Genomic DNA, 23,925 nt, shown 5'->3' on the forward strand with positions numbered 1-23,925 from the left:
CTCTTCTACCTCTCCGTCTCTCTTGCTGGATCAAGAAGGCCGAGATCATCGTCGAGCTGTACGTGTGCTGAACGCGGAGGTGCTGTCCTGTCGGTACTAGATCGTGGGACTGATCGCGGGATTGTTCGCAGGGCGGATCGAGGGACGTGAGGACGTTCCACTACATCAACCGCGTTCACTAACGCTTCTGCTGTACGGTCTACAAGGGTACGTAGATCAGTCATCCCCTCTCGTAGATGGACATCACCATGATAGGTCTTCGTGCGCGTAGGAAATTTTTTGTTTCCCATGCGACGTTCCCCAACATTAGAGTCATCCGGATCTGTGTCGAAGCTAGTGTCGACGTAACCCTTTACGACGAGCTCTTCGTCACCTCCATAAACGAGAAACATCTCCTTAGTCCTCTTCAGATACTTAAGGATATTCTTGACCGTTGTCCAGTGTTCTATACCGGGATCACTTTGGTACCTCCCTACCAAACTTATGGCAAGGTTTATATGAGGTCTGGTACACAACATGGCATACATTAGAGAGCCTACGGCTGAAGCGTAGGGGACAGTACTCGTCTTCTCTCTATCTGCTGCCATGGTCGGTGACTGAGTCTTGCTCAATCTCATACCTTGCAAAACTGGCAAGAACCCTTTCTTTGAGTTTTTCATATTGAACTTCTTCAATATCTTGTCAAGGTATGTACTTTGCGAAAGACCTATGAAGCGTCTCGATCTATCTCTATAGATCTTGATGCCTAATATGTATGCAGCTTCTCCAAGGTCCTTCATTGAAAAACTCTTGTTCAAATAGGCCTTTATGCTCTCCAACATCTCTATATTATTCCCCATCAATAATATGTCATCCACATATAGTATGAAGAAAGCTACAGAGCTCCCACTCACTTTCTTGTACAGACAGGCTTCTCCATAAACATGTATGAACCCAAACGCTTTAATCACCTCATTAAAGCGAATGTTCCAACTCCGAGATGCTTGCACCAGCCCATAGATGGAGCGCTGGAGCTTGCACACTTTGTTAGCACCCTTAGGGTTGACAAAACCTTCTGGTTGCATCATATACAACTCTTCTTTAAGGTTCCCGTTAAGGAACGCTGTTTTGACGTCCATTTGCCAAATTTCATAATCATAAAAGGCCGCAATTGCTAACATGATTCGAACTGATTTCAGCTTCGCTACGGGAGAGAAAGTCTCTTCGTAGTCAAATCCTTGAATTTGTCGAAAACCCTTTGCGACAAGTCGAGCTTTATAAACGGTTACATTACTTTTTGCATCAGTCTTCTTCTTGAAGATCCATTTATTTTCTATGGCTCGCCGGTCATCGGGTAAGTCCACCAAAGTGCATACTTTGTTCTCATACATGGATCCTATCTCGGATTTCATAGCTTCAAGCCATTTGTTGGAATCCGGGCCCGCCATCGCTTCTTCATAGTTTGAAGGTTCACCATTGTCTAACAACATGATTTCCATCACAGGGTTGCTGTACCACTCTGGTGCAGAGCGTGCCCTTGTGGACCTTCGCGGTTCAGTAGTAATTTGATCCGAAGCTTCATGATCATTATCATTAACTTCCTCTTTAGTTGGTGCAGGCGCCAGAGGAATTATTTCCCGCGCTGCGCTACTTTCCTGTTCGAGAGGGGGTGTAATTACCTCATCAAGTTCTACCTTCCTCCCACTTACTTCTTTCGAGAGAAACTCTTTCTCTAAAAAGGATCCGTTCTTGGCAACAAAGGTTTTACCTTCGGATCTAAGATAGAAGGTATACTCAATAGTTTCCTTAGGGTATCCTATGAATACACATTTCTCCGCTTTGGGTTCGAGCTTTTCTGGTTGAAGTTTCTTCACATAAGCATCGCAGCCCCAAACTTTAAGAAACGACAACTTAGGTTTCTTGCCAAACAATAGTTCATACGGTGTCGTCTCAACGGATTTAGACGGTGCCCTATTTAAAGTGAATGCTGCAGTTTCTAATGCGTATCCCCAAAATGATAGCGGTAAGTCGGTAAGAGACATCATAGATCATACCATATCTAATAAAGTGCGATTACGACGTTCATACACTCCGTTGCGTTGCGGTGTGCCAGGCGGCGTCAGTTGTGAAACGATTCCACACTTCCTTAGGTGTGTGCCAAACTCGTGACTCAAATATTCTCCTCCACGATCAGATCGTAGACACTTAATTTTTATGTCACGTTGATTCTCGACCTCACTCTGAAATTCCTTGAACTTTTCAAACGTCTCAGATTTGTGCTTCATCAAGTAGATATACCCATACCTACTCAAATCATCGGTGTGAGTGAGAACATAACGATAGCCACCGCGAGCTTCAACGTTCATCGGACCACACACATCAGTATGTATTATTTCCAATAAGTCGGTCGCTCTCTCCATTATTCCTGAGAATGGAGTCTTAGTCATCTTGCCCATGAGGCACGGTTCGCATGTGTCAAATGATTCAAAGTCAAGCGACTCTAATAGTCCATCAGTATGGAGCTTCTTCATGCGCTTAACACCGATATGACCAAGGCGGCAGTGCCACAAGTATGTGGGACTATCATTATCAACTTTACATCTTTTGGTACTCACACTATGAATATGTGTAACATCACGATTGAGATTCATCAAGAATAAATCATTCACCAGCGGAGCATGACCATAAAACATATCACTCATATAAATAGAACAACCATTATTCTCTGACTTAAATGAGTAGCCGTCTCGCATTAAGCAAGACCCTGATACAATATTCATGCTCAAAGCTGGTACTAAATAACAATTATTAAGGTTTAAAACTAATCCCAACGGTAGATGTAGAGGTAGCGTGCCGACGGCGATCCCATCGACCTTGGAGCCATTCCCGACGCGCATCGTCACCTCGTCCTTGGCCAATCTCCGCTTATTCCGCAGTTCCTGTTTTGAGTTGCAAATGTGAGCAACAGCACCGGTATCAAATACCTAGGAGCTACTACGAGCGCTGGTAAGGTACACATCAATAACATGTATATCACATATACCTTTAACATTGCCGGCCTTCTTGTCCGCTAAGTATTTGGGGCAGTTCCGCTTCCAGTGACCTTTTCCCTTGCAACAGAAGCACTCAGTCTCATGCTTGGGTCCATTCTTTTTCTTCTTCCCGGCATCTGGCTTACCGGGCTCGGCAACGGCTTTGCCGTCTTTCTTGAAGTTCTTCTCACCCTTGCCCTTCTTGAAACTAGTGGTCTTGTTGACCATCAACACTTGATGCTCTTTCTTGATTTCTACTTCTGCAGACTTGAGCATCGAGTACAACTCGGGAATGGTCTTCTCCATCCCTTGCATGTTGTAGTTCAACACAAAACCTTTGTAGCTTGGTGGGAGAGACTGGAGGATTCTGTCAATTATAGCATCATCCGGAAGTTCGACTCCAAGTGAAGTCAGACGACCGTGTAACCCAAACATTTTGAGTATGTGCTCACTGACAGAACTTTTCTCCTCCATCTTACAGCTAAAGAACCTGTCGGAGACTTCATATCTCTCGACACGGGCATGAGCTTGAAAAACTAGTTTCAGCTCTTGGAACATCTCATATGCACTGTGTTGCTCAAAACGCCTTTGGAGCCCCGTTTCCAAACTGTATAACATGCCACACCTAACCAGAGAGTAGTCATCACTCCGCGTTTGCCAGACGTTCGGAATGTCCTGGGCTGCTGCGGGAGCGGCAGGGTCACCTAGCAGTGCATCAAGGACATAGGCCTTTTTAGCTGCTTCAAGGATGAGCTTCAAGTTGTGAACCTAGTCCGCATAGTTGCTACCATTATCTTTCAGCTTGTTTTTCTCTAGGAATGCGTTGAAATTGAGGTTGACGTTGGCCATCTACAATATTTATAAAGACAACTTTTAGACTAAGTTCATGACAATTAAGTTCATTTAATCAAATTAAGTATGAACTCCCACTTAAATCGACATCCCTCTAGTCATCTAAGTGATACATGATCCATGTTGACTAACCCGTGTCCGATCATCACGTGAGACGGACTAGTCACCATGGTGAGCAACTTCATGTTGATCTTATTCAACCATACGAATCATGTTCGACCTTCCGGTCTCTTGTATTCGAGGTCATGTCTGTACATGCTAAGATCGTCGAGTCAACCTAGGTGTTTCGCGTGTGTAAATCTGGCTTACACCCGTTGTATGCGAACGTTAGAATCTATCACACCTGATCATCACATGGTGCTTCGAGACAACGATCCTTCGCAACGGTGCACACTTAGGGGAATACGTTCTTGAAATTTTAAGAGGGATCATCTTATTATGCTACCGTCGTTCTAAGCAATAAGATGTAAAACATGATAAACATCACAATGCAATCATATAGTGACATGATATGGCCATTATCATCTTTGCTCTTTCGATCTCCATCTTCAGGCATCGCATGATCATCATTGTCACCGGCATGGCACCTTGATCTCCATCATCATGATCTCCATCATCGTGTCTCCGTGAAGTCGTCACGCCGACTACTACTATCACTACTACTATAGCTAACCGTTAGCAATGAAGTAAAAGTAGTAAGCACATGGCGTTGCATCTCATACAATAAATTAAGACAACTCCTATGGCTCCTGCCGGTTGTCATACTCATCGACATGCAAGTCGTGAAACCTATGACAATAACATGATCATCTCATACATCATACATGCAGCATCACAACTTTGGCCATATCACATCACATGTCAACCCCTGCAAAAACAAGTTAGACGTCCTCTAATTGTTGTTGCAAGTTTTACGTGGTTGATTTGGGTTTCTAGCAAGAACGCTTTCTTACCTACGTGACAGCCACAACGATGATATGCCAAAGCTATTTACCCTTCATAAGGACCCTTTTCATCAAATCCAATCCGACTAGAGTAGGAGAGACAGACACCCGCTAGCCACCTTTATGCATGGTGTGCATGTCTGTCGGTGGAACCAGTCTCACGTAAGCATACGTGTAATGTCGGTCCGGGCCGCTTCATCCCACAATACCGTCGGAAAAGAATAAGGCTAGTAGCGGCAAGCAATTGACAAATCATCGCCCACAACCTTTTGTGTTCTACTCGTGCATAGAATCTTCGCATAGAAAACCTGGCTCGGATGCCACTTTGGGTAACGTAGCATAAATTCAAAAAAATTCCTACACATATTCAGATCTTCCTATGGAGAGACCAGCAACGAGAGAGGGGTGAGTGCATCTTCATACCTTTGAAGATCGCTAAGCGGAAGCGTTGCTATAACGCGGTTGATGGAGTCGTACTCGCGGCGATTCAGATCGCGGTGTGATTCTGATCTAGTGCCGAACCACGGCACCTCCGCGTTCAACACACGTGCAGCCCGGTGACGTCTCCCGCACCTTGATCTAGCAAGGAGGAGGGAGAGGTTGGGGAAGATCTCCGGCAGCACGACGGCGTGGTGTCGATGGAGAAACGAGGTCTCCCGGCAGGGCTTCGCCAAGCTCCGGCAGAGAGGAGGAGAAAGAAGAGTAGGGCTGCGCCGAGGGAGAGGAAGATTGGTGTCTCCAACAGCCCAAAGTGCCCACTATATATAGGGGGAGGGAGGGGCTGCGCCCCCTTGAGGGTTTCCCTCTCCTGGGAGGGGCGGCAACCCTAGATGGGGGGGGGGGAGGTGCGGCGGCGAGGAGGGGAGGAGGGGTGGCGCACCCTTTTGGTGGGCCTTAGGCCCACCTGCGCTAGGGTTTCCCCCTCTCCCCTCTTCTTGCGCCACGGGCTGAGTGTGGTGGGCGCACCAGCCCACCTAGGGGAGGGGCTGGTTCCCTCCCGCACTTGGCCCATCTAGCCTCCCGCGGTCGTGGCCCCCTTCCGGTGGACCCCCGGGGCCACTTCCGGTGGTCCCGGTGGTCCCGGTACGTTACCGACGACGCCCGAAACACTTCGGTGTCCAAAACCATCCGTCCTATATATCAGTCTTTACCTCCAGACCATTCCGAAGCTCCTCGTGACGTCCGGGATCTCATCCAGGACTCCGGAAAAAAAACTTTCTATAACCTCATATAACAATTCCCTATAACCCTAGCGTCATCGAACCTTAAGTGTGTAGACCCTACGGGTTCCGGAGACAGGCAGACATGATCGAGACACCTCTCCGGCCAATAACCATCAGCGGGGTCTGGATACCCATGGTGGCTCCCACTTGCTCCACGATGATCTCATCGGACGAACCACGATGTCAAGGATTCAATCAATCCCGTATACAATTCCCTTTGTCTGTCGGTATAGAACTTGCCCGAGATTCGATCGTCGGTATTCCTATACCTTGTTCAATCTCGTTACCGGTAAGTCTCTTTACTCGTTCCGTAGCACGTCATCGTGTGACTAACTCCTTAGTCACATTGAGCTCATGATGATGTTCTACCGAGTGGGCCCAGAGATACCTCTCCGTCACGCGGAGTGACAAATCCCGATCTCGATTCGTACCAACCCAACAGACACTTTCAGAGGTACCCGTAGTGCACCTTTATAGTCACCCAGTTACGTTGTGACGTTTGATACACCCAAAGCACTCCTACGGTATCCGGGAGTTGCACAATCTCACGGTCGAAGGAAAAGATACTTGATATTAGAAAAGCCTTAGCATACGAACAATACGATCTAGTGCTACACTTAGGATTGGGTCTTGTCCATCACATCATTCTCCCAATGATGTGATCCCGTTATCAATGACATCCAATGCCCATGATCAGGAAACCATGATCATCTATTGATCAAGGAGCTAGCCAACTAGAGGCTTGCTAGGGACACATTGTGATCTATTTATTCACACATGTATTACTGTTTCATGTTAATACAATTATAGCATGAACAATAGACGATTATCATGAACAAGGAAATATGATAATAACCATTTTATTATTGTCTCTAGGGCATATTTCCAACACTAACTCTGGTAGATGGCGGCGGCTCCTTTGACGTCGTGACCTTCCTGAAGGTGTCGCCTTGAGGGCTGTGTGGTGGTGGGCACCGTGTGGGTCCTTGACGGTTGCTAGTGGTGGGCACTGCTTCGGGGGAAACCCTAGGATCTGGTCTTCCAGATCGAACAACGGCGGTACTGGGGTGCCTTTTCTCTCTTGGGAGCATCGTTTGTGAAGCAACGATGGATGACAGATGCATGAGGTGGAGCAGCTTCGTCTTGCATGAAGCGTTGGTAGAGCTGTCAAGTTGCGTGGTTGGTAGGTGCTACACTGAGTCATGCCTGGTTGGCAGGTGCTACGCATGACAGTTCTTCCAGAGTCTTTGCATCTGGACGAATGAGCGTAGGGCGGTGGTGTGTTGGGCGTCGTGGTGGCGTCGATGGATGTCCGGACTGATAAAGATGATGCAGATCTCTCTCCTGAACATGGGTCAGTAGTCCGATGATGACGGTGGCTTCTAAAACTTGTGCATGTGGTGTGCGCTTCATCTGTTGGTCCCAATACGTTATGTGGATGGATTGATGACGACATTGATTTTAGATATGGGAAGTGAGATCATTCCATATTGTCGAGTTTGTAGGTGTGAGTGATGGCTTTGGATGGATTGACATATGTTTTTAATAAAGATGACTGCATACATCGATTGATGCATACGCCGGGGATTTAACCTCCTTTAAAAAAAAGAACATATCATTCAAAAGGTCTGCAAGAAATATCTCTACCCTACAAGACACAAGTTGTTGTATTTTACATGTGGTGCTGTAAATTGACCCTCACACACACGAATTCCATTTGGTTTTATGAGTGTGGGTCTCGTTGTGCTGCTCGTACGAGTGTTGGGAGCAATAATAGTGTTGTTTGTGTGAGCACAAATGACACATAGTGTGTCCTCTTGAATTGGTGGCACTGTATGTATGGTGGCTGAGGCCCACCCACTAGTGACAAGTGGCATGTTGCTGTTCGTAGGTGACTTGTGTAGTGTAGGGAAAAGTGAGGGTGTTTTTTTAAACAAAAAAGTGAGCGTGTTTGGATCCATCACGCCATGCAATGCATCTATGTCATATGTGAATATTGTTTACGCTTGCAGTTTGTTGAATGGATACTCTGTCATCTCATCCAAGCAACTTGATGTGGTACCAAACCCTAGGAGCCCAAGGCTCTTATACACAAAAATTCAAAAGAAAAATGTGACCTAATCTCTAGTCCATGTAAACATTAGGTTCGAGAATGTAGAAATATATTCCACACATATCTCTTTAAGATTTTTGGTGAACTAGTCAGGTACACAACTAAATATATAGTGTAAAAAGGAGATGTTGAGTTTGAAATCTATGGCCAAACATTATCTTTAATATAAATTTTAACATATGATGACGACACACCTAAGGGCTGCCAAAGTATAGACGGGAGGACGAAGAGTGGGTAAGTATTGAGACATAGTGTGTGTTTTTGCCTTTCAATTATGTGGTGAAATCGAGAGCCATGGGCACGAAAAGTATTGAAGTATGTTACTCATTTAAAAAAAATAGGCTTTACCATACACGCATGCAATTTAATTCTAGCCAATTCTTATATGTGCCATCGAACTCTAAGTAGAATGATTGTAGATGATATATACTTCGTGTCATGTCAATGATAAGAAACATCTTCATTTTTCTTCGATGTATGGAATGCGCCCATGAAGCCATGTTTTAAATAAATATAAACTATGTTGATTCCTAAATGATAATATCACAACTTACTTCTCTAGGTAGGAGAGCTCGATGTAATTATTATGCGGATAAGCATGTTGGGATAACAATTGAGTGAGGGTGTATACTACGCACTGGCTCAAAAGTTTGTATTTTGAAATTCACATATAGTGAACCAAAGTATAGTGTACTTAATGTGAATTTTGTCTGGTAGAGAACATAATGTGTGCTCTGTGAAAATGTGGAACTCATGGGTGCCTGTGGATATCAAGGTTATCACATGTCTGGCTCTCAAGGACAGGCTATAGATCGTCAACATGCTTCCTCGTTGATTACCCCTTCCCCCTCCTCGGTTGTAAGCTTTTGTTTCCACGGAGGATACCTAGCACATCATGCTCCGATGTCCTTCTTGTGATGGGGGTGGGGTGGGGTGGGGTCGTTCTTTGTTTTCGTGCAATTTGGCTCCATCTGCGTCTACCGCCATCACAAAATGGTGGTCCAAGATCATCGTGTCAATAACTCAGCCTCTTTGTGCGAAGATAAGCTCGTTGATCATTGTTTCTTTATGGGTCATATGGCTAGATTTGAACAAGCGTGCCGTGGAGAATGCGTCCATTCACCCCGCTGGTTCGGGTCATTAGCGCATCAAGGCGAAGTTTGTGCTCTAGAGATTGACCCACACGAGCGGGTATGATAGTAAGTAACATATTTTTATTGATGTGTTGCGTAGATGTACAGTCGTATGCGTTTTATTTCAGCATGTAATGTAGCCGAAACTTTCTTTCGCTCTTAATATAGAAAATGTGCAAGTATGGTGTGTTTCTTAAAGAAAGATAAAAAATAATCATATAGTAAAAAATAACTAGTTTGCATGAAAAAACAACAACAATATCATGGTAAAGTAAATTTCAAAAGTGACAATAGAAAAGGTTTTTTGAGAGAGTAGCAGTAGCTTGACACGAAAAAAAGAAAAAAAAAAGTATAAAAGATTGCTTTTCACATGGACTTTCCATGGATAAGCATCTCTCGTCTTTTTGATTCCTTTAAATTATGATGTAGCTTAACACTAAATCTTTGTGGACCCCAATAAGATCAATTATAATGTAGCACAAAACAGATATCATCAAGCACGTCGATGTCCTTCCTTTTCATGTTTATAAAATTTTATGCACAAACCAATGTTCAGGGAGCTGAATTGGAGTCTACACTATATAGAGACAGGTCAATAGGACATGTGGGAAGCAAACAATCTTTCAAAAATTGAAGCTCACCGACTATAAATAATAATAAAACATGTACAATGATTTTTTATGGCGGTGTACGATAGAGAGTACATGGTGAGTGTCGACAAGACATGGACCCATGTGTCAGGAAGATTAAACAAATTATATGTGAGTAGCACTTTCAAAAACGCGGGGTTGTTCTGGTTATAAATTGTTCCCCACAATTAACATTATGAGTGGATAAAAAATAGGCCATCTTAACTTTTAACCTAAAGGTAATTAAGGGTTGGGTGCTAGGTGATATGGTTTTGCTTTGTACTTGTCGTGGATTTTCCTTTTAGGCAGATCTAGTGCTAATCTTGCTAGTACTTCTACTTTCTTGTCCTTGTCATGATGACCAGACCAGTATGATATATTTAGGTGCGCCTCAAAAGGATTGAGCTAGATCGGACATGAACCACCCATTGATGCGTGTCCACTTGGAAAACCATTCGGAGATCCGTTCGTTCTTTCCATCATCCTCAGCCTTGGTTTAATATGACAATTTTGTTGATCTGTTGTTTGTTTAAATTCTTAGGCAATTTCTTTTTATAATTGTTTTTGAGTGGCCAACGCATACTTCAAGGCCACCTCGGTATGATTGTGTAAATTGTATCGATCTTTGTCGAGTGTGCCTTAGAGCATGGTTAATACTATAGCCAACTGTTAACTTATAGCCCATCTTATAGCTAGCTTGTACAACAATTAGCTATAAAAGATAGTACTACTTTTATCATATATGGTTCATCTTTCATTCTCATAAAACACCTAGGAGCACGTGCTAGAGCTAGCTCTTCACGAAGAGTCCGCTTCCCTTCTCTCTCCTCTTCTCTCTCATCCAACTCAACAAAAATATAATATTTTAATTCTTACAGCCTGCTGACTGTACCTTATTGTACGTGCTCTTATATGATGAGATTAGGTGACGCGAAAGGTGATGCACTTCGTTTTGTTTTTCACTTGTATTTTTATTTTTTATGGTCTTTTTGTGTCTTGTTTTATTTTTCATCGCACTATATACTTTTTTTAGTGTCTTTTCTCCCAGAAAATACTCTTTAAATATGGATTTTTATTGATGCATCAAGCTGATACAAAAGCATATAGCGATATCTCTGTCCAAAACATCGAGGATACACATAAGTTATTACACTAGCAAACAACTAAAAGCTCAAGAGGAAGAACATTTAAGAAATAATACCAAATCAAAACCGTCAGATTAATCATGAAATATGATTTCATATGGTATATATTTGGTATTGTATGCATACAAATTATTTTCTCGATTAACTTGATGAAATTCGTGAGGTTTGACTCTTAAGAACACCAATGCACACTACATGACGGAGGGAGTACAATTTAGAAACTCGGAAAGTATGTATTCAGAGCACCCATGTGCATCTCAAGTAATAGCTATTCTACTACTTTCTGTAAAATTTTGAGAACTAGGAGGTTACGTACTCGAACTCAAATGCACCCTTGTGATAGTAAAAAAATCTGTTATTTTTGGCAACAAACATTGTTAATGTTCTACACACATGCAAATTTGCGTGAAGCGAAAACAATTTCAGCCACTTTGGGTGAAAAGAATCGATACTTCAAAAGGACTGTTTTCTAAAGCATTTTGGAGTGCCAATTTTGTTAATTTCGCCTAGACCTCTACAAATGTGATTTTATCATGAAAATGTGCATGCAAGAAGAGATCTGAGCAATATTTACAGTATAAAATAAAATAAAATAAATATTTATTTTTATTGTACCGTTCAGGTGTTCATAGAGGAGTATTTGAGCTCGGGATTAGATGGACACTATTAAAATTTGATCCTTTGTTCACTTTTCATGCACACACTTGCACATCAGTTGGAGAGAAAATCTTTTCGATTGCAGCGAATCTACGCGATTTGTTTTCTTACGGTTAAATTGTATGTTAGTGGGGGAAGAATGTCAAAAGAAATCCCATCAATTGATATGCCGCCACAAACATCACCTTCATAGCTTTATAGTCTAAAAGCTATGGATGGTGAACCTTGGCCCTTACATCATTTTCATGCTACATGAAGCTAGCTTCATTTGGATGTCTTAACCATGGCCCGTCACCCACAAATAGGGTGTTAAAAACATCATTACATGAATAGTGACCAATATATGCATAGGAAAATAATTAACAAATTGTACCAAGTGGGAAGGATGGCATGTGACTCTACCTAGAATGTTTTCCTTTTGTACCGGCCAACTTTGAAAGGTAAATTTAATTGATTAAGTGGGTCATATGGTTGGTGGAAACCAATTCATCTGGTGTTTGCTGAGTGAAGTGAGAAATGATCCATCCCCTGAAAGGTCGAAACGTTGAAGCTAGGGGGCCCACAGGCACAGGCAGGGGTATGTTGTTGTACTATTATGTATGGATGCCTATCAGGTCAGGCACCTTTCATTGCATTATTGGTGAGACCCCCTGGTCCTTTTGGAGATAATGATGTTCAAAGGAAACTTGTGATTTTGGAGAAAAGGCAGGCCTTCTGTTTGCATGTGAAACAAACCTTTAAGCAAATTAGCTTGTTAGAAACGATCTTCACTTACAAATCAAAGAAGCAGGTCTCCTTCATACACAACATTAATCGACTACTATAAGTTAGGACGCCGCTACGCGTCGATCGACGAATCTTTCTAAAAGATCCGTCGCCTCGTGAGACGTATGATTGTGCGGAGTGAGCGGTGGAACGTCATCCTCTATGATTACAACAAAGGTCATGTTGTAATAATTTTTTGTAACACGGGTCATGTTGCAGACATTTTCTGTAACACGGATCATGTTGTAAAAAAATTAAATATAGACCAAGTTGTAGTTTTTTTTTTCCAACAGAAGCCATGTTTTTTCTTTTTTGCAATAAAGATATTGTTCAGGCCTTTTTTTGCAGCCGAGGCCTTATTGCAATTTAATCATTTTTGTGACAAAGGTCAATGTGATCTTGCGAGGCTTTCTTGCACAAAGGAGAGATTGTGGGAGCCAGGTCCATCACATCACGTGCAATCAAGGCGGCGGACGCGAGCGTGTCCATAATTCGTAGGTCGAACCATATCATTTTTCTATAAGTTAAAACAATATCGGCCCTAAAAGCATATATATGTTTTTGCGAGGCGACTCTAAAAGCATTTTGCAAAGGAAGAAAATTCTAAAAGCATCAATACCTTTTTTCTAGAAAAATTCTTTCACGAGTGCATACATACGGGTACAAAATATGCATGTTGCGCAGTCATCGGTCAACAGATGTACAAAGCTTTCACGGGTCACGCGGATGAAAAGAGCACCACGCACGAACAGCAGCACCACCACCACCAGCACCACAGAAGGAAGCGGAGGAGGAGAGGAATCTTAGCTAGCTTGAGCGAGATGGCAAGAGTAGAAATTGGTTCCCGTACGTGTTGAACGGTGGTGGTTGCCCAAGTGCCCAGTGTCCACTCCGGCCAGCTGGTGTTGGTGTACCCCCTCGGTTCGCGACCGGGCAGCCCGGCCAGGAGGTATCCGCTTCGCCGCGCGCAGCGACTGACGACAGCATTCCATTCCAGGAGCCGAAAGGCTATACGTACGTTGTGCAGCGACGGGTGTCGACACTTTTCCCTGAAGCTGACATGCACGCATGATAGTCATCGCTTCCAGCCGTTTCCAACGTGTAGTTGCTGTTTCTTTCATCATTGTGCTACAGTATATTTTCCCACGCATAAAGACGTCATTTGTTTTTCCTTTCCGACTAGGAGTACTTACTTTTTCTTCTGTCATTGACATCGATCTACCTTCTTTAATTATGTAATCTGCTGTGTCCTTTTGTCAGGAATGAAAAACATGCAATTATCAGGCTGACAGTTGACACCCGATGCATGCACGCACAACAGGACGTCCTTGGCTAACTAATTAAACCCACGAACTAGCTGTAGTTGGGTTTCTAGTTTCCCCCAACTATATTTGACTAATTTCTTTTAACTATAATTATTTGGAAACGGGGAAGTAGTACGTAGGTTGGAGTTGACTCGTCTCGAGAGGGTAGTGCCATCAAAACTGAAGAATAAGTCATCCTGTCTATCATGAGAATGGACAGAGAAATCTACCGATTTATTCCCTCATCTAATGCTTAAACCACGGTTTATACTTCACGTCTCGCTGCACAAACACCAAGAAAACTAAGGACAACTCTAACTAATCCCCTATTCAAAGGATAATTTATGTTTTCTTCCTCTATGTCGCATCAAACATCATGAAATAGGCTTTCGCCTCGCTATAGCAACCATACAATATAACGTGAAACCATTGTTGGGGTAAACAACACATTCATGCAAAAAAAAAGAGAAATCAATGCCAACACTGACGGATCAACGAAAACAACAATGACCCGACACCGTTGTGTCCCCTCCAAAATATTCCCACCACGATTCAAGCACTCTCATTCATCACGTACCAAGTAGCACCTACAAGAAGGATAGTGACGACTACGACACTGCTGCCCGGACAGGTCCTAGGGTTTCCCTCAGTATGCTCCGGGGAGTGGGGAGGAGATACACCCGACACCCTTCAAGAAGGAAGGGTGACACTCTCAAGCGTCACCGTGTCGGTGTCAAATGGCAAGAATTTCTCCCAACCCCCAAACCACCACCTCCCGGACAATTAGAGGCGCTCCGCTAAGCATGCCATCCACCAACATACGCCACCACGACCTTGCAGTCATCATCGTCGTCTCACCATAGCCAACGTAGCAAGGCTGGTCAGTCTGAGGCGAATCACCCGAAGACAAGGTCTGACAGGAGGACAACCACGTAGGAGGGAACCACCTCCACCATCCAAGACAGTTGTCGTCCGGACAAGACGACAAGAGCACACCGAGCCATTGGAACCGGAGGGCGGTAGCATCGCAACCATCCGGAGGACGTCCTCCACCGCCGTCGGCGGGTGCCGACTGCACACAACAGCAGGGACACACCAGGCCAAATAGGCCCGACCAAGCCCCGGAGCTCATAAAGTCCCCGTCGCCGTGCTGCTACACGTAGGCCGCCGCCGCCGCCGCTACCCTCATGCAGCCCAAAAGCTCAGTCGGGCATGGACAAGCCCATGAAGCTCCCAACGCCACGCTGCAGCGGAGCAGCGTCGATGCAGTCATCCCCGCCGCGAGCCACGCCGCAGGCCAACCAGAGGCAACGAGGCAGGCCCGACCTGACCCAAATCGGGCCCTAGGGGCTCAGATCTAGGCCTGCAGGGCCAGAGCACCACCAACTGCCGCCCGACCACCAACGACAGCACCACCGCCACCAAGACCACTCACTCCGCACCAGGGGAAGCCCCGCCGCCGCGCCGAGCCATTGCCACCAAGGAGTACCACGAGGTTCTGGGCTGCCCCACGCCAACCGAGCTAGGAGGGGAAGGGTCGGAGGCCCGCTGCTACCGGGGCCGCCCGACCAAGGGCCGGCGCGGCACACCAGCGATGACGGTAGGAAGGAGGGAAGATGGGGGCAAGGAGGAGGGATGCGGGGGGCGTAGCCGGCCGCCGCGCGCTGGGGGGGGGGTCGCGAGAGGGGAGGGGAGGGGCTGATGGCTAATTCTCAGATCTTCCGCACCAAATCGATTAGAGGAGGATAATTTTTCCTCCGCATCGAAAAACCCCTCCAACCTATCTAAGTATCCTTACCATTTGCGCGGTTGACTGTTTCTAGTGTGTCCTTCATTCCCGTCGCACCCGCCACCATGCGTCGTCACTGTTAAGGATGACCGGCCCTCCCGCTGGAATGGAAAGCTAAGACCCTTCTGCCACCGCCGCCGGCTTGTCACCATCATAAACCACCCCAGTGTCGCCGCTCGCACAGAAGAAAAGGTTGAGGATGAAAAATCTCCATAGTCCTCAAGCTGACTCCAACCTTGCCGTTCGGGTGGTAACTGCCTCTCCAGCGATGGCCCGCCGCCTTCCTATTGCTCCTGTGGGGGCGAAGAGAGCTCGAGAACCGACGGCGATGGCATTGGCCCTCATCAAGGAGGTCACGGGGAAGAAGAAGAAGAAAAAAGCTACTCTGAGACCTCGTCCACGTCTGGCGCATGGTGTAGCATCTGCAACGACTCCTACAACCACTGCTCCGACGCGTCCGACAGCCGCAACCAGCAAGAAGGGTCGCGACGGTCAAGTGCTTGACGAAATGTCGACAAGGTAAAGAAAATCATCTTTCACATTTCGGCCAACAGATTTTAGACGGTGATTGTTGGTGACCTGATACGTCTCAAAAGTATCTACTTTTCCAAACACTCTTGCTCTGGATTTGCCCTCCAATTTGCATGATTTGAATGGAACTAACCAAGACTGATGTTGTTTTCAGCAGAACTGCCATGGTGTTATTTTTATGCAGAAATAAAAGTTCTCGGAATGAGACAACTTTTTTGTGAATTATTTCTGAAATATATGAGGAATTATGGAGTGAAGAAGTACCATAGGGGGGTTGCCTATGGTCTAGCACACATCAGGGTGCGCCCACCCCCTAGGCGCGCCCTTGTAGCTTGTGTGGCCCACGTGGCTCCCCCGACCCTAATTCTAGTTTTTCCCTATAAATTCACATCTCTGGAGAAAAAAATCAGATAGAAGATTTCATCGTGTTTTACAAGATGGACCCGTCACCACTCCTTGTTCTTTCTCCGGAGGGCTCCGAAGAGGGGGATTTCTCGTTGTCATCATCACCAACCCTTCTCCATCAACAATTCCATGATGCTCACCACCGGGAGTGAGTAATTCCTTTGTAGGCTCGCTAGACGGTGAAGGGGTTCGGATGAGATAGATCATGTAATCAAGTTAAGTTGATAAGGCTTCATCCCTAGTATCCATTATGTTTTGAGATTGATGATTGCTATGACTTTGCTATGATTAATGCTTGTCACTAGGGCTCGAGTGCCATGATTTTAGACCTAAACTTATTATGTTCTTTGTGAATATAAAAGTGTTTAGATCCTATCTTGCAAGTTGTATGCACTTATTACGTGTTATGATCCGCATCCCTCAAGGTGACAATAATTGATATTCCTTCCGGTGATTGTTGTATTATGAGGAGTTCATGTATTCACTATGATTTAATGCTTTGTTCCGGTTATCTATTAAAAGGAGGCCTTAATATCCCTTAGTTTCCATTAGGACCCTGCTACCACGGAAGGGTAGGACAAATGATGTCATGCAAGTTCTCATCGCAAGCACGTATGACTATATACGGAGTACATGCCTACATTATATTGATGAATTGGAGCTAGTTCCATGTAGCTCTAGTGTGTAACTATTACATGATGAATGTCATCCATATCTATCCATCGCTGATCCACGTGCCTATGCTTTACATATACTGAATCTTGCTACAAAATTACTACTATTATCCTTGCTACAAAATTACTACTATTATCCTTGCTACAAAATTCCTGCTATCACTATTACTGTTCGTACTATTACTTGATGTGCTACTAAAATATTTGCTGCAGAGAGATATCCCAGGTGTGGTTGAATTGGCAATTCAACTGCTAAGGTCGATAAATATCCTTTGGCTCCCCTTTTATCGAATCAATAAATCAGGGTGAAATACTACCCGCGAAGACTGTCGCGACCCCCTATACTTCTAGGTTATCATGGCCGATGGTGATCGATTTTGTTTGATATATTATCATAGTGTGAACATGAACACATTCGAGTTTTTAGCGTCTTTGGAGTCCTCGGCAACGATAAGGCTAGATGATCTGAACTATGGATCCATTTGGGATCGTTACAAGGTGACCAAAGAAGAGGAGGTGGCCAAAGCGATAGAAGAAGAGGAGGTGGCAGATGAAGATGAAGTTGTGGAGGTGGCCGAAGCAATCATGCGGTCGTGTGTGTCACATACTGCCAACTACAATCAAATTGAAGATGTTGCTCTATGTGATGCTTGCATGAACATCTCAATTATTGCGACGATTTTGAATGCATGAAACCAAGACTATGTTTTGGGAGAGAGTTACGAAGTGCTACAAAACTCCTTGGAGGTGCAATCAAGCCATATGCAAGGTTCTCTTGGGCATCATTGGAGCATCATATATGAAAATTCAACAGATGGTTTGGTTGCATCAATCAAGTGAATCGTGCACCACCGAGTGGTGTGCAAGTGACGAAGTATGGCCCTAGATCCAAGTAATATTCAATTATAGGAACACAAAGTTTGGCCACAAGCCCTTCACATTGCACCATTGCTTCAAAGAGCCATGCACAAATGAGAAGTGGATCCAAAGAGTTTTGAAGACCACTCCAAAGAGATTAAGGATGTGTTCGGTTTGAGGGTTATCCTCCTAGGGACAGGGATAGCCCTTTATTCGGTAATTGATTTCAGGAAATTGAATAAAGCTATTGAAAGTGCGTTATATCGACTAGAGGGGGGGGGGTGAATATGCAATTTTTATGAATTCGTCAATCAGGAATTTCCGTGTGAGGAAATTGCTAAGTAACGAACTACTTGCAGCGTGCTATCCCACAAACAACAGCGCCAGAAATTGACACGTTGACAGAGGCTGGGCTTGCGTTGGTTTTTCCCTTGAAGAGGAAAGGGTGATGCAGCACAGGAGCAGTAAGTATTTCCCTCAGTTTGAGAACCAAGGTATCAATCCAGAAGGAGGGTCTTGTGAAGTCCAGAGTACCTGCGCAAACACAAACAAGCTTGCACCCAGCGCTTCAAAGGGGTTGTCAATCCCTTCAAGATTGTTTGCAAAGTGAGATCTGAAGGCGGAAAGTGCAACGAAGTAAAAAGTGTAAGGCTGAAAATATGGTGTGGAGTAGACCCTGTGGGCCATAGTGTTCACTAGAGGCTTCTCTCAAAATAGCAAGTATCACGGTGGGTGAACGAATTACTGTCGAGCAATTGATAGAACCGCGCAAAGTCATGACGATATCTAAGGCAATGATCATACATATAGGCATCACGTCCAAGACAAGTAGACCGATACTTTCTGCATCTACTACTATTACTCCACACATCGACCGCTATCCAGCATGCATCTAGTGTATTGAGTTCATGACGAACAGAGTAACGCTTTAAGCAAGATGACATGATGTAGAGGGATAATCTCAAACCAATGATGAAAACCCCATCTTTTCACCCTTGATGGCAACAACATGATACGTGCCTCGCCACCCCTTCTGTCACCGGGTGTGGTCACCGCACGGTATGAACCCAAAACCAAGCACTTCTCCCATCGCAAGAATCATAGATCTAGTTGGCCAAACAAAACCCACAACTCGAAGAGAATTACAAGGATATGAAATCATGCATAAGAGAGATCAGAAGAAACTCAAATAAGATTCATAGATAATCTGATCATAAATCCACAATTCACCGGATCTCGACAAAACACACTGCAAAAGAAGATTACATGGATAGATCTCCATGAAGATCATGGAGAACTTTGTATTGAAGATCCAAGAGAGAGAAGAAGCCATCTAGTTACAAGCTATGGACCCGTAGGTCTATGGTGAACTACTCACGCATCATCGGAGAGGTCATGGCGTTGATGAAGAAGCCCTCCGTGTCTGAACCCCCCTTCGGCAGGGCACCAGGACGTGCCCCAGATGGGATCTTGCGGAGACAGAAGCTTGCGGCGGCGGAAAAGTGATTACGATGATCTCCTGATTTTTTCTGGAATTTATGGGAATATATAGGAGAAAGTCCTAGGGCAAAGGGCGTCCAGGGGGCCCACAAGCCTGGATGGCGCCCCCTGGCCGCGGGGTGAAGGTTTGTGGGGCCCCTGGGGCTCCCCTGCCTTGGCTCCCAAGCTCCCCGATCTTCTTCCGTTCCAAAAAATATCTTTTCGGGGATTTTCTTCCGTTTGGACTCCGTTTCAAAATCTCCTCTCAAAGGGGTCAAAAACATGGAAAAACAGGAATTGGCACTTGGCACTGAGTTAATAAGTTAGTCCCAAAAAATATATAAAAGGCATGCAAAACATCCAAAGTTTGACAAGATAATAGCATGAAACCATAAAAAATTATAGATACGTTGGAAACGTATCATGCATCCCCAAGCTTAACTCATGCTCGTCCTCGAGTAGGGAAGTGATAAAGAATGAATTTTTGATGTGGAATGCTACCTAGCATAGTTGTCCTTTGCAACTTCTTTCACGTGACATGAATGTTCAGATCTGTAAGATTCAAAACAATAGTTTGCTATTGACATGAAAACAGTAATACTTCAAGCAAACTAGCAAAGTAATCATGAACTTTCAAAATAACAAGGCCAAAGAAAGTTATCCCTACAAAATCATATAGTCTGGCTATGCTCCATCATCCTCACACAACTAATGTAAATCATGCACAACCCCGGAATTGGCCAAGTAATTGTTTTCGCACTCTTACTTTCTCAAACTTTTTATAATTGTCACGCAATACATGAGCGCGAGCCATGGATATAGCACTATAGGTGCAATAGAGTGTGGTGGTGGTTGTGAGACAGAAAGGAGGAGATGGTCACACTGACTCAGCGTATCAATAGGCTATGGAGATGCCCATTAATAGATATCAATGTGAATGAGTAGGGATTGCCATACAAGAGATGCACTAGAGCTATAAGTATGTGAAAGCTCAAAAGGAAAGCTAGTGGGTGTGCATCCAACTTGCTTGCTCACGAAGACCTAGGGCAATTTTGAGGAAGCCCATCATTGGAATATACAAGCGAAGTTATATAATGAAGATTCCCACTAGCATATGGTAGTGATAAAGCAAGAAGCTCTCAATCATGAAGAACATGGTGCTAACATGAAGCACAAGTGTGGAAAAAGATAGTAGCATTGTCCCTTCTCTTTTTTTCATTTGGGCTCTTAGGCCTCTTTTTTCTTTTCTTTTCTTTTTTTGTTTTTGGGCTCTTTGGCCTCTTTTTTTCCTCACATGGGACAATGCTCTAATAATGATGATCGTCACACTTTTATTTACTCACAGCTCAAAGATCACAATGATGATGACTCCATAGGAAATGCCTCCGGCAGTGTACGGGGATGTGCAACGATCTAGCATGGCGTATGATGTTGAAACATCTCGCTAGCTATCTTACGATCATGCAATGGCAATATGAGAGTGACGGCACAAGTCATGAGATGGAACGGTGGGAGTTGCATGGCAATATATCTCGGAATGGCTATGAAAATGCCATAGTAGGTAGGTATGGTGGCTGTTTGGAGGAAGGAATTTGGTGGGTTTGAGTACCGGCGAGAATTGCGCGGCACTAGAGAGGCTAGCAATGGTGGAAGGTGAAAGTGCATCTATACCATGGGCTCACATTAGTCATGGAGAACTCATATACTTATTGCGAAAGTTTTTGTTAGTAATCGAAACAAAGTGCTAAACGCGTACTCCGAGGGGAAGGGTTGGTAGGTGTAAACCATCGCGCGATCCCGACCTCAACACAAATGATGACAATCAATAGATCAATCATGCTCCGACTTCCTAACATAGCGGTTCACCATACGTGCATGCTACAGGAATCACTAACTTCAACACAAGTACTTCTAGATCCACAACACCCTACTAACATAACTCTCAATATTACCGAATCCACGTCTCAAAACTAATTGAGAGGAATCGAAACTTCTCTTTCTACTCAATGCACATGAAGATGGAGGTTTTTGCATCCTCTTTGGGTACCTAGCACATTTGGGACTACTTTCATATCATAAGCCAACTACCAAATCACACACCACCGTGCTCTAAAGATATAAGTGAGGCACAAGAGCAAAAGTATCTAGCTCAAAAGATATAAGTGAAGCACTATGAGCATTCTAGCAAAATCACGATGAGTGCATGTCTCTCTCTCTCAAAAAGGTGTGCAGAAATGATGATTGTGACACAACAAAAATAAAAGACTCCTAAGAGACAAGATGGTCCATGCAAAACACATATCATGTGGTGAATAAAAATATAGCTCCAAGTAATGTTACCGATGGATTGAAGACGAAAGAGGGGATGCCTTCCCGGGGCATCCCCAAGCTTAGGCTTTTTGTTGTCCTTGAATTTGGCTTGGGATGCCATGAAAATCCCCAAGCTTGATCTCTTTCCACTCCTTATCTCTTTGTCCATGAGAACATCACCCAAAACTTGAAAACTTCACAACACAAAACTTAAACACAAACTCGTGATAACATTAGTACAAGAAGACAAATTACCACTTCTTTTGGTACTGTAGAAAACTTGAATTCCATCTATATTGATGATGGGCTACTGTATTCTCACTTTTCCATGGCTAGTACCCCCCGATACTAACCATAGTTTCATCAAAACAAGCAACCAACCAACAAAAAACAGAATGTGTCAAAAACAGACCAGTCTGTAGCAATCTGTATACTTCTGGTACCTCAAAAAATCTGAAAAATTACGACGGCCTGGGTAAAAAGCATATCAATCAGCAGCAAAAAGAAACAACTCAAAAGCTCTTTCTAAATAAAAATGAAAAATCATCTCGTGAGAGAAAAGTTTCTGTCTTTTTCCAGCAGTTTCAAACAACCATTGCCAAGACTAGTCATAAAGGCTTTGCTTGGCTCAAACACAAAAAGAAACACAAAAAACACAATCAAAACAGAATTGTGATGGTGTGGACGCAACAAAACAGAAAGAAAATTAATAAATTCATTGGGTTGCCTCCCAACAAACGCTATTGTTTAACGCCCTTAGCTAGGCATTGAAAATTCAATGATGCTCACACAAAAGACAAGAATTGAAGCACAACGAGAGCATCATAAAGCATGTGAAAATCACATCTAAGTCTAACATACTTCCTATGCATAGGCATTTTATAGGTAAACAGATTGTCAAGACAACCAATAGTTACCATATGCAAGGAAGAAGAAAGAGACAATAGCAATCTCAACATAACGAGAGGTGATTTAGTGATATGAAAGTTTCTACCACCATATTTTCCTCTCTCATAATAATTACATGTGGGATCATATTCGAATTCAACAATGTAACTATCACATATGATATTCTTTTCATGATCCACAAGCATGCAAAGTTGACGCTCTTCAAAAATAGTGGGATTATCATCACCTAAAGTCATGACTTCTCCAAACCCACTTTCAATATTATTGCAAGCATCATATTCATCATGAGGCTTAAACAAATTTTCAAGATCATAAGAAAAACCATCGCCTCACTCATGATCATTGCAACAAGTAGTGGACATAGCAAAACTAGCATCCCCAAGCTTAGGGTTTTGCATATTTTTAGCATGATTGTCACTAATAGAATTTATAGTGAAACCATTGCAATCATGCTTTTTATACAAGGAGCCCTCGTGAATCACTTCATAAATTTCTTCCTCACAATTTTCAGATTCACGCATCTCAAGCAAAACTCCATAGAGAAAGTCAAGTGCACTCAACTCACTAGCAATTGGTTCCACATAAGGGGATCTCTTAAAGAGATTAGCAAGTGGATGAGGATCCATATCACTAGATTTCCAGCAAGCGAAGATGCAAGCATATTGAAGGCACATGGCAACACAAGCAAACAAAAAGCAAGCAAGAGAAAAGGGCAAACGAAAAAGCAAACGGAAAAGACAAATGAAAAAGGCAAACGAAAAAGGAAAATTGTGAAGTGGGGGAGAGGAAAAGGAGAGGCAACTCGCAAACAAAGTAAATGCAAGAGATGAGTTTGCGACACCTACTTGGATGAGTTCTTGACTTGATCTTCCTCCCCGGCAACGACGCCAGAAATCCTTCTGCTATCCCACAGACAACAGCGCCAGAAATTGACACGTTGACACAGGCTGGGCTTGCGTTGTTTTTTCCCTTGAAGAGGAAAGGGTGATGCAGCACAGGAGCAGTAAGTATTTCCCTCAGTTTGAGAACCAAGGTATCGATCCAGAAGGAGGGTCTCGTCCAGTCCAGAGTACCTGCGCAAACACAAACAAGCTTGCACCCAACGCTTCAAAGGGGTTGTCAATCCCTTCAAGATTGTTTGCAAAGTGAGATCTGAAGGCGGAAAGTGCAACGAAGTAAAAAGTGTAAGGCTGA

Source organism: Hordeum vulgare, chromosome 4H, assembly GCF_904849725.1.
Source record: "Hordeum vulgare subsp. vulgare chromosome 4H, MorexV3_pseudomolecules_assembly, whole genome shotgun sequence".
Classification (NCBI taxonomy): Eukaryota; Viridiplantae; Streptophyta; class Magnoliopsida; order Poales; family Poaceae; genus Hordeum; species Hordeum vulgare.